Source organism: Centruroides vittatus, unplaced genomic scaffold (genome assembly GCF_030686945.1).
Source record: "Centruroides vittatus isolate TY-2023 unplaced genomic scaffold, ASM3068694v2 contig_817, whole genome shotgun sequence".
In the NCBI taxonomy this organism is placed as follows: domain Eukaryota; kingdom Metazoa; phylum Arthropoda; class Arachnida; order Scorpiones; family Buthidae; genus Centruroides; species Centruroides vittatus.
The window spans coordinates 3354777-3371547 of NW_027122532.1; the positions used below are offsets into that span (position 1 = coordinate 3354777).

The window sequence follows — 16771 nt, forward strand, 5'->3', positions numbered from 1 at the left end:
GTATGATAACTTTATTATTTTTCGTCTCCGGTCCAAAAGTAGAATACCGTTGAACTCGTCTCGGTCTCCCGAGTTCAGGTATATACGCAAAGACCCGAAATTCTATAGGTGGTAATCTATAGTATCCCCATTTATTTATTTATTTTTTATTTATTCATACAGCGAACAGAAGCAGATATGTTAGTTTAGTAATTATTGTTCTAAATGTTATTAATATTTAATCCTATTATTTTAGAATGAATAAACCAAGTACAGACCGGAAAAAATAAAAACTTATCATTATTTATTTATCATTATTATTTTTTTATTAAAATATCTATGAAAAATCCTAAAATTGTTTGCCTATATTCATAGTCGCCCGCAGACTATATTTTACCGAAAAAGTAGCCCCTAGGGGATAAAAGTTTGGCCATACCTGCTATAGAATGATCAAAGGTTGAATCATTAAAAAGAAAGCAAAACTAACAATTTATTTAACACATTAATCAAATCTGATAAGTGTAAATTTTAAATATTTCATTATATCAGACTATTTCAAAATCGGTTTTATCATTCTATCAATGATAAAAGTTTGATATAAGATGATATTTATGATTTTTGTATATAAAATTGCAATTAAGTTTTGATCAATCACTAAATTATTCCCAATTGATTTGTTTTACTTTAATAAATGAGAGACTTTCTCCTCATACAAAAATACAAACTAGCTTGAAAAAAAATAGTAATTGAATTCTTAAAAAAAAACTTAAATGTTTCTGTATTTAAAGATAACTTTGCAATTTCCAATAGTTAGGACTACTGTAAATATAGTAATTTAAATTAAATTAAATTAAGAAATATATATTTTTTCTAAATAGTAATTTAAATTTTTATTTGATCTGATGATGAGTCCTGAAATGTTAATCTGCTGATAAAATTTTGACTTTGTACCTTTACATCTTTTGCTGTTTGCAAATAATCATGTAATGCACACTATCCTTTGCACTGTACAATTACAGTGAACTCCTACACAATGCAGGGATATGTTCAGCATTATACGAACCACGTAAGTTATGTTTAAACTATGAGTTTGGTATCAATTCTTGCAGTACATATATAACACGTGTGGTTCATACAATGCAATTTTCTATAAAGCGAAACATGTCCCCCATGTTTTACAGGGTTAACCATATTTAGCCTGTTACACTAAAGTGGCCTGATATCAACTCAACCATTAAAATTTCTGGTTGAACCCGATTTAAACACGGATCCTCCAGAACACTAGGCTAGTGCCTTTATCACACCTCAGCTATCTAATCATCAAATTAGTACACCTATAAAACTAGTGTTTCGGTCGAATTATGAGTCGATTAATACAGAAAGAGAAAGTGGATAATTCTTTCCTTGTGTCTTTGAAGATTCTAGATCAAAGAATAGATGATTTTCAACTCTGTTAGAGAAATTGGAGCTTATGTAATTAAACATATTTAAGAAGACAAAATAACATTAATATTTTAGATTATGAAGCTATAAAACTTGAAGATTATGAATTACATATAAAATCAAAGCTAATGTATTTGTGTAGTAATGAATAAAAGATATCACAAGATTTTAAAATTGAGCCATAATGTGGCTAATTGATTAAAAAAGTATGTAATCTGGACTCGAGTTAGGTTGTTAAGCCAACACCTTGTATTAAAACACATTGACATGATAAACAGGAGTTGCAGGTTTGAGTTCTGTCCAGAGTGAGCTTTTCTTCCATAATATTTTAAATTTTATAATGAATGAATAATCTATTTCAAAGTAAAATTTCAATTAAATTTTTCTAGAATAGCATTATGACAATGGATTGTCATAATTTACAATAATTGCAAAAATTCATCAATATTGGTAAATGTAAAAACAAGGGCAAAAGGGAGGGGGGCTGTAAAATGTACTTTGGAACTGGAGATGATTGAAAGTGGAAAATATGGTTCTAGCGGTGTATGATTAAAAAGTTAATGGCTGTTTTTCAAAAGTGGATAAGGTAGTCATCATCAAAATGTGTAAGTAAAATTTCTATCTATGTATGTATATTCACATGTCTAAAAAGATGCACAACTCCTTACAATGTATAACTTGTATAAGGGCTGGTGAGACACAAGAAGATCCAAAATGCATTCTCCAGATAATATAAACCAATAAACCTTGATGATTTCCTATTCTGGGTATAATAAGTCTGGTATTATGACAGATGTTGATGGGCATTAATAAAACTGACAGACAACAACCAGACAAAGCAAATTCAAGAAATAAGACTAATAAGAACTGATCATACTAAGCTAGATAAAAAAAAATATTTAATTTATTAATGATTATGATAAAACTGTTAAAGAAATAGTAATAAATGTGTCATTTGGAAAAACATATAAAAAATAAGTAGAAAGGTATTGACAGAAGGTCAAATTTCCATTTAAATTTGAGTATTTACATAAAATTCCAATAATTGTTTTTTAAACACTTATGATTTTCAAACTAAGACTTGAAAAATTAAATGCATCATAATGTTTAAATTTTCAAGTCTCAAGTGATCTTAAACAGTTATGATTTTTAAACTATCAAAATTTTAAGTAAAACAATGAACTTTAAACTTTTAACTAGCTCAAAAGTACTAAGGCAATTTAGTAATATTAAAATCTAATTTAAATCATTTTTGAAACATATCTGTACATAAAACACAAAATTTGCAGCCATGTGTCTAGGGCTTGCAAGAAATGGTTCTGCTGTTATCTCCACTATAAGGCTTGTCAATTAAATTTTGACATATCATTTTCTAATATGTAATTTCAAATTTGGCTTAAGATAAAAAACAGATTACTTATAAGCAAACCAAGAAGACAGACAAAATAAGGAAATAACTAAAAAGTTATTAGGACAGTGATTCTCAAAGTATGAACTGTGAGCATGCTCTACGTGGTCCGCAGACCAATCTAGTCCCTTTCCAAACTGTCAGGTTGTTTAGCCAGAGGAAAGAACAATTTCACACATAACATATCTCTGAAACAATACCTCTACATACGACCCTTTCGGAGATACGGCATCACAAAATCAAGAGTCATACCACACACTCTGCTAAGAATATCACATTTAACTATTTAGCTCACATGAATATGCCAGCTTTGAGTAGCCCAGTCAACCATTTCTAGAGTACTATGTTATATAGTTTTAGGGGATGTGGAGGTTCATCCCCACACAGGCACCGAAGTGAGAGTGACAACAAGCACCAAAGTGTACAACTACATGCAGAGCATCCGTCAAGTCAAGCAATAGTAAGCCTCGACGGATACAGAGCACAGAGCACGGAAAATTCTCAGTAGTACATGCATACATAATTCTTAGTAGTACATGTAAAAACCGATCTTTGGAGACATATATCTTGCATGCATGGGTACGGTTCCTTTGACTTTGCTCGTACAGGTGGTCTAACAATTCCAGTATGGAAAACTCTCATCAGAGTTCACATCTTACCAAAAATATAATATTTATAAGATAAACGAGTGGAAAGGGAGTAGACAATCCACAGTTTATCCGCAACCGAGTTTAAGTGGCCCACAGATTAAATTATTTCGACAATCACTAATGAAGATGACTCCTATGTAGACAAGAAAAGTAATAAATTTAATGTATAAAAAGTAAGAGTTTATCACTTACTAAGCTACAAATAATGGTTTAATTGTATTAAAATCAGACTATATTTTCGTTATGATCTTCCAAAATGTTTGTTTATGTTGATGTCAACTCAAAATAATATATTTTAATTCATTTTTAGATACAAATAATCATATTTTATCAATTTCTTTGCATTTTTAATAAATTTTGCTTAAAGATCTTATAATTAATTTAAAAAAGAACACAAATCACTACATTTATCAATTAAAATCTGTATAAATTCTTATGCATTATATTTCAAAGCAATCTTAATTTCGTTATATTAAATAATAAATACATTTATCTCACCCTAAATGTCTTTCATCTGTCCATAATTCTTATCAAAATGAAAAAAATAAATTAAAAACCCACTTCCATAAGTCAGAATTAAACTCCCAGGCGCCCTCTTACGGCACTCTTTACGTGCGTTAAAAATTTATTTTTTTAAAAAATGATATACAATTTTTAAATATTTTTAAAATTTAAATTTTGAAATTATTTATATTAAAGTGATATTTAATTATTAAATATTTAGTTTATGCTGTTATTTTCGTCACCATTCGTTGCTTTGTTTTGAAGGTTTCTCAATATGAGGAATCCGGGATCGAATTCGATTCGGATCTTTATTGATTTTTCGGGATAATTCCAAATCAAAATGCACATATTGTATATTTTAACACAAAACATATTATATATTTTATGCGTTTCAAAGAGATTTGGTAGTGTAAAATAAAATTCAACATTTGTATCGGCGAATCTATCCTGAAACCAAAAAATTAATTAATACATTTTAAAATATATTACATTATGCGAGATACACAAAAAATATTCAATATGTAAATCGCGCATGCGCTACGGTGCTAAACGCGCCGAAGTCATCTGAGGATTTAGGACTTTATATCAAAATATAACAGTTCTTCATAGCAACTCGATTAAATTTGTCTTAATTCTTTTTGAATAGCAGCACCAAAGCGAACAATCTCAAGTGTTTAGTGGCGCCGGATGGTAATGCGAAAGGTTTTAGCCCAGGGGTCGGCAGTTTGTCAAGTGAGAAGAGCCAAATTGCCATGGAAACAAGATACCAAAAGTACCAGAGAGCCGCATCGAGACTTAGTTGCTTGGCCGATCGCCGACAACTGTGTTGAAGGACGCCCCCTAGTGCGCGTTACAGGCATCCGTGACAATAATAATTTCCTATTACAAATATACTGAATTATTTATATTATTGGCTATTGGGCAAATGAATAATAACAATTTATACTGTTAATGTAAATAATAATTTATATTGTTAATTTAAATGTGCGAAATACGACACACGACAGGGGCGCCTCTAGTGGCCGTTTTCGGCATAACGTTACACAGACGGACGGACACGCGTTCAATAGGTTATATATATACAGGGTGGGCCAGCGAAAACGAAACGGCAGAGTGTTCGTGTTCGTCCAAGCAAAGCGCTCGGACAGGTCGATTTTACTCTCGAGGGGACATCTTTTGCAATAAAGTTTTTGCGATTCTGAATATTAACTAAACAAACATTTTTTTCGAAATAAATGCTTGTTTAGTTAATACAAAATAAATGAGTTTTTAAATTTTTTTGTTGTCTGTTGTATTCAGAATCGCAAAAACTTTATTGCAAAAGATGACCCCTCGAGAGTAAAATCGACCTGTCCGAGCGCTTTGCTTGGACGAACACGAACACTCTGCCGTTTCGTTTTCGCTGGCCCACCCTGTATATATATATATATATATGTGCTTTAAATGCTACCACTCGCATGCGATTCATATTGATCGACGCGAGTGGTCATGTGCGGACGGGCTAAAGAATGGTACAGAGTATGCCGTACAAGTTGAAGTTTGTTCGGCGGCTCTATCTCATAAACTCATAAGTTATAAGGCTGCTTGAGATGAGGTGAGATTGGAGTTTATGTCCGAAGAGCCGCAAACGACTATGCAAAGATCTTATAAGTTAATTCTCAGTGCTTTCCTTGGGATTGCTGAACTCTATATATAAAATAGGTCCAAAAGTTCGGTGAAATACATAAAATCTGCAATGGGACTTTCGCCTCTCTACCGTAACACGTAGGTGATTTCTACACTAATTCAAATTGCCTAGGATACTTTCCGCAAATGTACATAACTAAATCATTTGAACGACATAAATGCCAAATTGTTCACCTCTTCAACATCAATAGTATGAGACGGTGCTAATATATTTCGTAGCAGACTTTAGACTATAGTGATATACTCTGCACTGCTCACTTAAGTAAATTAAATCGTCAAAACCACCCGCACCACATAGGTGCCTTATCTAACATATTCCTATCAACTATTGGAATAGTTTGTGAAATAAACTTTCGTAGCCGACCATAGATTATAGTGATACACCCTCCACTGTATTATAAAGCAATTAATATTATTATTGTTTCTATAACCATAATAACCGACAACTAATATATAATGGAATACATGTAAGAACTCAACCAGTGCGTTCTGAGAAAACGCGCTGAAACAAGAAATGGTTTCGTACGAAATACTAACTGCAAACACATTTACAAGATTAACAACGAAGGGAAAATACCAATAAAACTCCATGATCGAATACAATGTCAGCAGAAAGATATAACGCAACAACTAGGAGGAATAATCACAGAATACTATGATAGCGCACAACGATAAAGACGGGAAACCCCCTATCCTCACCAAAGTAAGTATCGAGAACGTGCGACAGAATATGTCAATGGGAACGACAGAATAGTACGATGAGAAAGGATGGAATGCAACGAAACGGAGGACAGGAAAACAGCGATAAAACACAACGGGGAGGAAGAAGAAATACACACTAATACCATAGAACGACACAATAAGACATAAGGATCCTCTTAATACCGAAGTGAGTATTGTGCACAATATGTTAGGGGAGTTCGTAGGAGCTTAGACAAGGAAAAGACAAACTGTCACTACTCAAAAACTTAACAAACATTCTAACACGAGTGAACTTTCGAACTCATCAACATTATCCGGATACAAATAAATTATAAATTAGATAACAATGTCGGGATAATAATATAGCGGCTACGTCCGCACGTATGTATTTAAACCCTTGCAAAGCAAGATGCGAAGCAAGGTCGTGAATAAAGTTGGAGTACCAACCTCCTGACGAACTGTCAGGAAGGATGGACTGCTCCATTTAAGTATGCAAAGATCCACATGTGGCTCGCGAGCCGCACTTTCCGACCCATGTTTTAGCCCATAGATGTGCGGGAATTGGATTCGAAAAACACAGGAACTTTTCAAATAATCCTTTTCGGAAATGTTGGGCATCGCCCCTCATCGCACTCGGCAGCCCAAATGTGGATCTGGACGAATTCGTGATGGGTTTGATTGAAAAGGCCCTCTTAGTGCATTTTTCAATCAAAGAAAAAGTTAACTTAATCAAAAGGTTACTCCACCAAGTACGAAATTTTTCAAGAGAAGTCATGTTTTATTTGTTGTGCTTTTGTAGTTTGTTAGCTTGCACTACTTTCATCTCACCAGAAATGCATACCCCTTTTGAACTGAAAGATCTACCAAGGAAGAGTTCCTCTGGGGGGGACTTCTATGAGAAAATGGCACCTATTCGGGTTTTAGGCACTCGAAGAAACACCCGGAAAACTCCACGAAGCCAATTCGTCGATGGAGCACGAACACGTGATTAACTGTGTTCAATGGTGTTTTGCACTCCATCACTGATAGGCCCTGTCAGTTTTCAAAATTTGCAACATTTGCTTTAAAATATTATAGATTTCCAAAATTTACTGACAAAAAACTTTGTAATACTGTACAGTGGAACCTCGGTATACGATCTTAATCCGTTCCTGTTTGGACTTATACCAAATAGGACGTATACCAAACCAACCTTTCCCGTAAGAAGTAATGTAAAAATGATTAATCCGTTCTCATGTAAAAAAAAACTCTTGATATGATATATTAATGGGGTTGTAAAATAATTTAAACACTGTTTGAGCACATTAATAAAAAAATAAATTTTATTATAGATTTTTAAAGTTATTACAGTATATTGTATTATATTATCTAAATCATTAAATCAAAATCAAATCAAATCAAACTCTCCTTAATACTAATAATGTGTTTAGAAGTTGATTAAACCCCTTTCGCCACGTTAGCAGATTTAATAATGTCTTTATTTTTCACCGTCGTCGATATCGTCGTTCTCGGAATACGGTATGCAACAGCTAAATCTCGAACACCCGTGCCACCTTCATATTTCTCAACCATCTCTTTTTTCAGTTTCATTGTGATTTTCTGTTGCTTTTCATTTGCCTTTTTGCAATTCACAATTAATAAAAATAATTAAATTTTACTTACAAATTAAAATCAGAAGAAATTTAACAAAGTTATAAACTGTGGGACTGCGAATGTCTAGTCTGGTCTAGTACACCGATAGTGCTACTTGTTCATAGATAGCGCGTATAATTGAATTAAGTCGTATGCCGAACAAAAGTCGTATACCGAGCAAAATTTGTTTTGTCCAAACAGGACTTATTCCGAATTGGACGTATTCTAAAGCAGACGTATACCGAGGTTCCACTGTATATTTAAATCACTAGTTCGCATCTTTAAGTATATAACACAAACAAAATATTCTGGCAGATATACAGATCTTGTAATCAATCCAGTAGGCAAAAGAGGCCCCATTTAGAGTTTTGTTCCTATTTTTCTTGTTAAGAAGAAATTAATTTAACATTACTCGTGGATAATTTACTAAATATGAAGTCATCCAAAACTGAGAATTTTTAACTTAGAGCATTTCTTCAATCTAGTGCTAATAGTGCAAATTTGATTCTGATGTCGACGAAGCATTTGAAGGTACAGTGGTACCTCGGTATACGTCTGCTTTAGAATACGTCCAATTCGGAATACGTCCTGTTTGGACGAAACAAATTTTGCTCGGTATACGACTTAATTCAATTATACGCACCATCTATAAACAAGTAGCGCTATCGGTGTACTAGACCAGACTAGACGTTCGCGGTGTTACGGTCTATAACTTTGTTAAATTTCTTCTGATTTTAATTTGTAAGTAAAACTTTATTATTTTTATTAATCATGAATTGCAAAAAGAACAAATGAAAAGCAACAGAAAACTAAAAACAAAAACAACAAAAAAAAAGACTAGAATCACAATGGAACTGAAAAAAGAGATTGTTGAGAAATACGAAGGTGGCATGGTGTTCGAGATTTAACTGTTGCATACCGTATTCCGAAAACGACGATATCGACAATCGTGAAAAATAAAGACATTATTAAATCTGCTAACGTTGCGAAAGGGGTTAAATCAATTTCTAAACGAAGATCGGAGACATTACATCGTGTTGAGAAATTGCTTTTGCTTTCGATAACTGAAAGACAATGTGCTGGCGACAGCGTATCAGGAGCAATTATTTGCGATTATTACTGTACTAAATTTAAAAATCTATAATAAAATTTATTCTTTTATTAATGTGCTCAAACAATGTTTAAATTATTTTACAACCCCATTAATATACCATATCAAGAGGAGTTTTTTTTACATGAGAACGGATTAATCATTTTTACATTACTTCTTATGGGAAAGGTTGGTTTGGACTAAGTCCTATTCGGTATAAGTCCAAACATCAAGAACGGATTAAGGTCGTATACCGAGGTTCCACTGTATAATAGAAAAATCTGATGACATTATTATTACAGAACAGAACATGCCAATTCTGATTTACACTTTTTTGCAGGATTTTCTGCAAGATATTTTTTTTTCATTTGCAGAATACATATATTTTAGATTTAAACAATTAGGGCGCGATTTTTTATGCAGCGCTCGAGAAACGCTTTACAGCTAATCCTCTGAAACCCGTTCCTAAATGGCCAACGCTGCTCGTGACGTCATTTCGCTGCACTTTCGCTGCACTTTTGCTGCATAAAAAACGCGCCTTTATATATATATATAAGGGCGCGTATATAATGCTTTTTTCCAATATATATATTGAAAAAATAAATAATAAAAATTAAAAAAGCATGTCAATTAATAGAACATGAAATATTTCATTTAAAACTGTGTTCTACGCAGTGGCGTAGCGTAGGTGTCAGCCGCCCGGGGCGGAGGAAAATTTCGCCGCCCCCTTATTTAGGTATTTTTACAAGATATTATTATTTATTGTGAAATTTTGCCGCCCCCTATAAGTGCCGCCCGGGGCGGGCCGCCCCTGCCGCCCCACTACGCTACGCAACTGGTTCTACGAAACTAATAATTTGATATAATTATATGTTTTCAAGTTCAAAATCCGCAGCGCCACCATCTTTCGTTTGAAATAATCATGTGAAGTCCCAAAAACGGGTTAACATTAATTATTTATATTAGAAAATTGTTAAAACGAATGTAGAAAATCGTCCATTATTAAAAGGGACAAAAGCCGATCAAAGATCGTATTTGACGCGTTAGTCATTTGAAACCGCGACGCATGAAAAAAAAAGGAGAAAGATGTCGAAAGACAAAAAGGCCTAATGTAAAATAAAACGCAATAATTGTAATGAGTAATGATTGTAGACGAATGTCCTCCAGTATAGATGGACCTTTGACAAATCGCTCGTATACGAAATTTAGATCATTAAAATTAGGAAAAAGGGAAAAGTTAATTATGAAAAGGAACATCACATCGAAGCATTAAATTTCAAAAATCTCTCAGATTAGACAACAATGGGGAAAATATGAGCGCGAGTTTCAAAGTTCCATCAATTCTTTCCAACCTGAGTAAACGGAGGGTGTCGAGTAGATTTGTCGAGGTGGTTCTTTCTCGTGACTCGAACAGGGGTCGTTTTTCGCTTGGAAACAAGCGAGAGACCAATCGAGAAGAGAGAAAGGAAGGACGTGGAGCCAATCAACATGAACAATACGAAAGAGAGAGATTGAAGTAATCGCCGAATTGGAAGGACAAGAGACTTTTCCGAGAGGTTTCGAGGGAGACAAGAGGTGTTCCAAGGTGTCCATCGAAAGGTCCGCCGACGCCAACCGACGAGTCGCTGCACCTGCCGCTGCCCCGGGGCCTTCTATCGAGCGACAATAGGAAACACATCGACACAAAAACGTTCGAACGTTCACCTTTGTAACGATCTGTGTATAGTGTGAGTTGTTTTATATTTAAATAAACGGGTTTCTTTGTGAGACACTTATTGTCTGTGTCATCCTCCCTCACACCCACACGCGAACGACCCTAGACCATCCTGTCGCGGGATTAACGATCCACCCCCTAAAGGTCGGCGAACTTACAATCATTTATATTTTGAAAGAGTATTTGCGATAGATGGCGGGCCATTATTCTTATTGTTAGAGTACCTAGATATCAGAGTAGCGACACACGAGTCATCGCCGCCATGTTCTGTCGACTCTCATCACGTGGTCTATGGATTTACATTAAGAAATGACGATTTTTTTTAGTTTAATAAAGCATCTTATTCGTAAAAATGCTTTATTAAACTAAAAAAATCGTTATTTCTTAATGTAAATCCATAGACCACGTGATGAGAGTCGACAGAACATGGCGGCGATGACTCGTGTGTCGCTACTCTGATATTTAGGTACTCTACAGGTATACCTCGCCTTACGTCGGTAATTGGTTCCATGAGAGGCGACGTAAGTCGAATTTACTTGCGTAGTTACGACGTAAGTCGAACTACGGTGGAAAACGCCAATAATGAGCACTTAAAGACCGCTAAATAAGACGACAACACAGAAACACAGATGTTTTCGTGTTTCGTTCTCTAGGATTTATGATGATTATATTAACATTTACTGTAAATGTACATATTTTAATACGATTTTATGCGCTTTTAACGCTTTTCTTGTCATATTACGACTTCGATATTTGTGGCGGACGGATGTAAAGTCGAATAAAATGACTTAAACTCGATTTTTATTTTTCCATATGCTTTTTTGACAAACGACGTATAATCGGGAACGACGTAACTCGAGGTGTACTTGTACTTATTGTATACAAGGTCTTGATTGTATAAGAATAACGACCCGCCATCTATCGCAAATACTTTAAATTATTTAAACGTATTTCGGAAAATCGTAAATAAAATATATTTTTAATAAGGAATTTGCTTACATTCTTGAAAAATAACAATAAAAGACAATTATCATTATTTGGAGCCAATTCGATGTTTAAATAATTTAAATATTTTATTATTCCGAAAATATCAACACAGTAATAAATTATATACAGTAGACCCCCTATAACACGGTAGATACGTTCCGTGTTATATAAATCCGTGTTGTACGAGTCACTTAAATACATGAGCGAATCACAGCCTGGCACGTGTACAGTTTAGCGGCTACGGCTGTTTGAAAGGTTTTCTTCCATAAAATTAATCGATTCTAGACTAATCTGACTCAACATTTCCAATCACGTATAATTTTTTGGGAATAATCCATATAAACTATGCTATAAACAAAAAATTGTAGGATTATTTACCAAGTGTGCAGCGTTCGACGACGCCATTGCTTAAGCTTGTTTTCGTCGCGGAGCGGCTCATCGAACGGCGGACGCGTTTCCTGATCGGCAAATTTTTCTCAGAAAAATAACTTAACCTTGGAGACATCATTAATAAAAATATAATTTTTATGGCCGTTGAATAATAAATGTTTTTTAGTAGGTCCAGTGCTCGTTTAAACTCAACGGTTTGTACAATATCCGCTATTGGTCCAGATTCGACCAATCGTGTCGCGACACGAATCGGCGATGACATTTTACCGTGTTATACGAGTCTCTTTTAGCGTGTTATACGAATACGATTGCAATTTTTTAGCCGTATTATACGAATCCGTGTTATAGGGGTCTACTGTAAGTTATAAATGCAGTTTATTATATATAAAATATTTTTAATCTATCTATTAAAAAAATCATTTGAAACATTTATGAAAGAATATAAAAAATAAGCGAAATTATTATTTATAATAATGAAAACGAAACACGAAACACAATGCTACTCCAAAGTCACGTGATTTTAGAATGGCGTCCTGTTTCGACAACTTCCCATACGTCACAAGGACTCACAACTAGTTTGACCAGACACGTTTAAATTACACGCTTTTAACTAATTTTTTTTTCTTAACTGGTTAACAAGATTAATTTTTCATGCTGTTTCAATGGCATTAACAACGATTTTCCACGAATTTTCTATTGAATTTAAGTTCGGCGATTGTGCCAACCAAAGCAATACTCGAATCTTTTTGGCAACATTGGCTCTGTGCTTTGGATCGTTATCTTGCAGGTAAACCGATACATGGATTTTTTGACAGGTAACATGAGGTAACAACACTTTTCAGAATATCAAGGTGCACAAAAAGCTCCATACTGGGCCCATTTGATTACTCGAGAAACATCCCAGACCACGATAGATCTTCCTCCATGATACACAATGGATACAGAAAAAAATAATATTAACAAGAACCTAAGCATAGAAATTCATAAAAGCTGGTTACAACTATTAAATAGAATATCTTAAAAAGTATATTTATACAGTTGTAGGCGTGGCTGTGTGCAGCATTCCGGGAGAGAGAAGTTACACGCTGTGAGACATGCGGGTGAAGAGGTCAAGTTAACAGGGAGTTCGGGAAAATAAGTGGGAAGACGTAGTGCGGAAGGTGCCGAACAGATGCCCACCAGATACAACATATGCATATTACGTAACAGACTGAAGAGGGGCGAAAGCCCGAAACGCGTCTCTGTAAAGATTGTGGATTAAATAGATGAATTTGTCAAGTGTCTATAAATTCACCAAGTCGTGACACCAAACAAAACAGATATACTGTACTTCATTACTTATAAACTTATACTTGGAACACACGTGGTAATACGTGGTTAACGGATTTTCGAGCCATCCTACGCGTTATCTTAATAATAAAATGCAAATTATAGATTATTAAATGAGTAATGAGAGTGATTTTTAAGGAATTGTAATAAAAATTTGACCTTTATACACCAACCTTTACGTGCTTGAACCAATGTAATATAATAAATCAAAGATTAAGTGTGTAGGATATATTCTAGTATCGAATTACAGGAATTTTAAAATATTTTACTTAAACGTTATCCTTAAGTCTTTTTTATTTGTTAATTTTAAACATGTCTCGAATTTTTAACCTGATTTATACGTAATTTCCCTCGTTTCGCGCGTATTATACACGGTTACCGAACCACGTGGTTTTGTAAACGAATACCACGTGGATAGCGGCGCGATTATATATAAATGACACAAAAATAAACATTTTTACTGATACACTAAGCTTTAAATGTATAAAATACAAAAATTTTCGCGTTATCGAGGAAGTAATTACAAATAAAATGGCCTGTGGCAATACTAAAAGGTGCAGTAAACTGTAGAAAATATGACTTTCTTGTACTCACAATGTAGGAAGTGTGTCCAAAGTACTCCAGTTTGATAATTCCTTCGGGGTCGAGAGGAGATTTTCGATTACGTGAGTCGAGGCATGCACACAATTTGATACTTAATAAAACCGGATGTCTTATATATAGATATTACCGCTGACGTCACACCTATGTTGTTTATTTAGTTTTTCTACATTTGAAGCACAGATATCGCCTCATTGGTCTGAATTTCACTTCATTATAACATAATTTATACAATAATTTTGAATGGATTTTCGATTTAGAAGGCTTCTAAATCTATATTTTACTATTTAGTGACACCACTTTTGTACTGCTGGTCTGTGTCTGCACAGAATACATAGAGTGGGATTAAAGATTCAGAAAAAATAAATTTATTTAAATAAATTATAAATTGTTTTAATTATAAAAATAAATTTAAGTGGAGAAGAAGAAGAAGAAGAAGAAATAATATCTAAGTATGTAACGCTACATGCTGCCATCTTTTGATTAATAATGATACAATTTTTAAGAAAAAAATATAGTTTATAATTTATTTTAATTTTTAGTTTGTTTTAATTGTTCTAAATATATTTTTCAAATAATACATTATAATTGCCAAATACATTACTTATATTAAAAATTTCAACATGATATGTGGCTTAATGATTATGGATCTTGAGAAGCTTTGTGAAACTTATATGTAAAGGAATGAAATATTCTAAGATTTTATTGTTTATATAGAAAGATAAGGTGACAACGAGCATGTAACGTTACTTTTCAATAACTTAATCTCTGTAATTATGAAATGTTGTGAAAGATGCAAAGCACTGATGCCTGTGGCAAATGAAGAGAATTAATAACAGGCTTAAAATCATCTCGACATTTCAATTCCAGTGATTGTATTATGCCGAAGGAAAATGCCTCTCGGGAGGACATTCTGAGGGAAACTGGCCCCCATTCAGATGTTACAAGTGCGAAAAGAATCCGGAAAACTCCACTTGGCCGGCCCGTTGGCCAGGCGCGAACAAACAACCAATTAGCAATGTTCAGTGATTTTATCCACTAGACCAGGGGTCGGAAAGTGCGGCTCGCGAGCCACATGTGGCTCTTTGCATAGACGTTTGCGGCTCTTCGGACATAAACTCCAATCTCACCTCATCTCAAGCAGCCTTATAACTTATGAGTTTATGAGATAGAGCCGCCGAACAAACTTCAACTTGTACGGCATACTCTGTACCATTCTTTAGCCCGTCCGCACATGACCACTCGCGTCGATCAATATGAATCGCATGCGAGTGGTAGCATTTAAAGCACACACACTATATATATATTATATATATATATATATAACCTATTGAACGCGTGTCCGTCCGTCTGTGTAACGTTATGCCGAAAACGGCCACTAGAGGCGCCCCTGTCGTGTGTCGTATTTCGCACATTTAAATTAACAATATAAATTATTATTTACATTAACAGTATAAATTGTTATTATTCATTTGCCCAATAGCCAATAATATAAATAATTCAGTATATTTGTAATAGGAAATTATTATTGTCACGGATGCCTGTAACGCGCACTAGGGGGCGTCCTTCAACACAGTTGTCGGCGATCGGCCAAGCAACTAAGTCTCGATGCGGCTCTCTGGTACTTTTGGTATCTTGTTTCCATGACAATTTGGCTCTTCTCACTTGACGAACTGCCGACCCCTGCACTAGACCAGTGGTGCGCAAACTATATATTTTTTTCCGACCTCCCATTTTGTGTAAAATTTTGTCTGCAACTCCTGGATAGACAGTAACGTTTTTTTAAATCGTCAAGGTAGTTATAGTGAAATTCTTTCTGGGATTTGCGCTTTTGTTTTTGTCTTATTAGAGGTCTTAATAAAATACATAATTTTATGAAACATTGGTTTTATTTATTTATGCATATACTTGTTGTAGTAAATCCTTATATTTTTTATTGTCAAATAAATTGTTTTGAATTTGGCGACCCCGAAAAATTTTCTCACGACTCCCAGAGGGGTCGCGACCCACGGTTTGCACATCGCTGCACTAGACCACTGGTAGACGAAAATTTAAAAGAACTTTCAAAGGTTTAAAGAAGTACACTACATCCAATGTACCTTTTCCCGCCTTGTAGGCACTAAGAGAACTTTTCTTCAGCAAACCCATTATGGGTTCAGCCAGGCCCACAATAGGGTGGCCGGATGCTGAAAGACGGGACTCGACATATTCCGACGGATCATTCCCCGAAAAATTCCTCGTCCAACTTTAATTTCATCTTAAGCCAGTTTCTTCAATCAAAGCACTCAATTTTCTTTGTACATTATAATGCCTATCAGCAAAGACAAACCTTCCTAAAAAATGAATCTTTCAACTTTGAAAAAGACACTTCATAATTTTTAAATTGAATATGGCATTAAGCCGAACCTGCTTGCCTCTGACCGTACAGTGTAATAACATGGTATGGGAAATTTAAAAACCCCCATTTAGCAGATCGCCCATGTGTTGCAACACATGGGCGATCTGCTAAGTGGGGGTTTTTCCCTAGTAAACTTCTATGGAAAACCTCTATTTAAGTACTAGGCACGTGAAGAAGCTCGGAAAACCGTACGTGTCAAATACGAACCCGCGATCAATTACAAGTGTTTAGTGGTTTTATCAACTCATATGTTTAACAC

At 34.5% G+C, this 16771-nt stretch overlaps 1 protein-coding gene across 2 annotated transcripts in view; it reads right to left on the bottom strand.

Annotated features, from left to right (window-relative positions):
- ATP7 (copper-transporting ATPase 1) overlaps positions 1–14244 on the bottom strand; it is a 100136-nt gene extending 85892 nt beyond the window's left edge. The window contains exon 1 of one of the 2 annotated variants that reach the window (XM_067278758.1): positions 14109–14244. The gene's annotated coding sequence lies outside the window, so the exon portion shown is untranslated. Of the gene's footprint in view, positions 1–3978; positions 4075–14108 lie in introns of those variants that run through there. The other variant, XM_067278759.1, reaches the window with a different exon arrangement.
- Positions 14245–16771: the final 2527 nt, after the last annotated feature.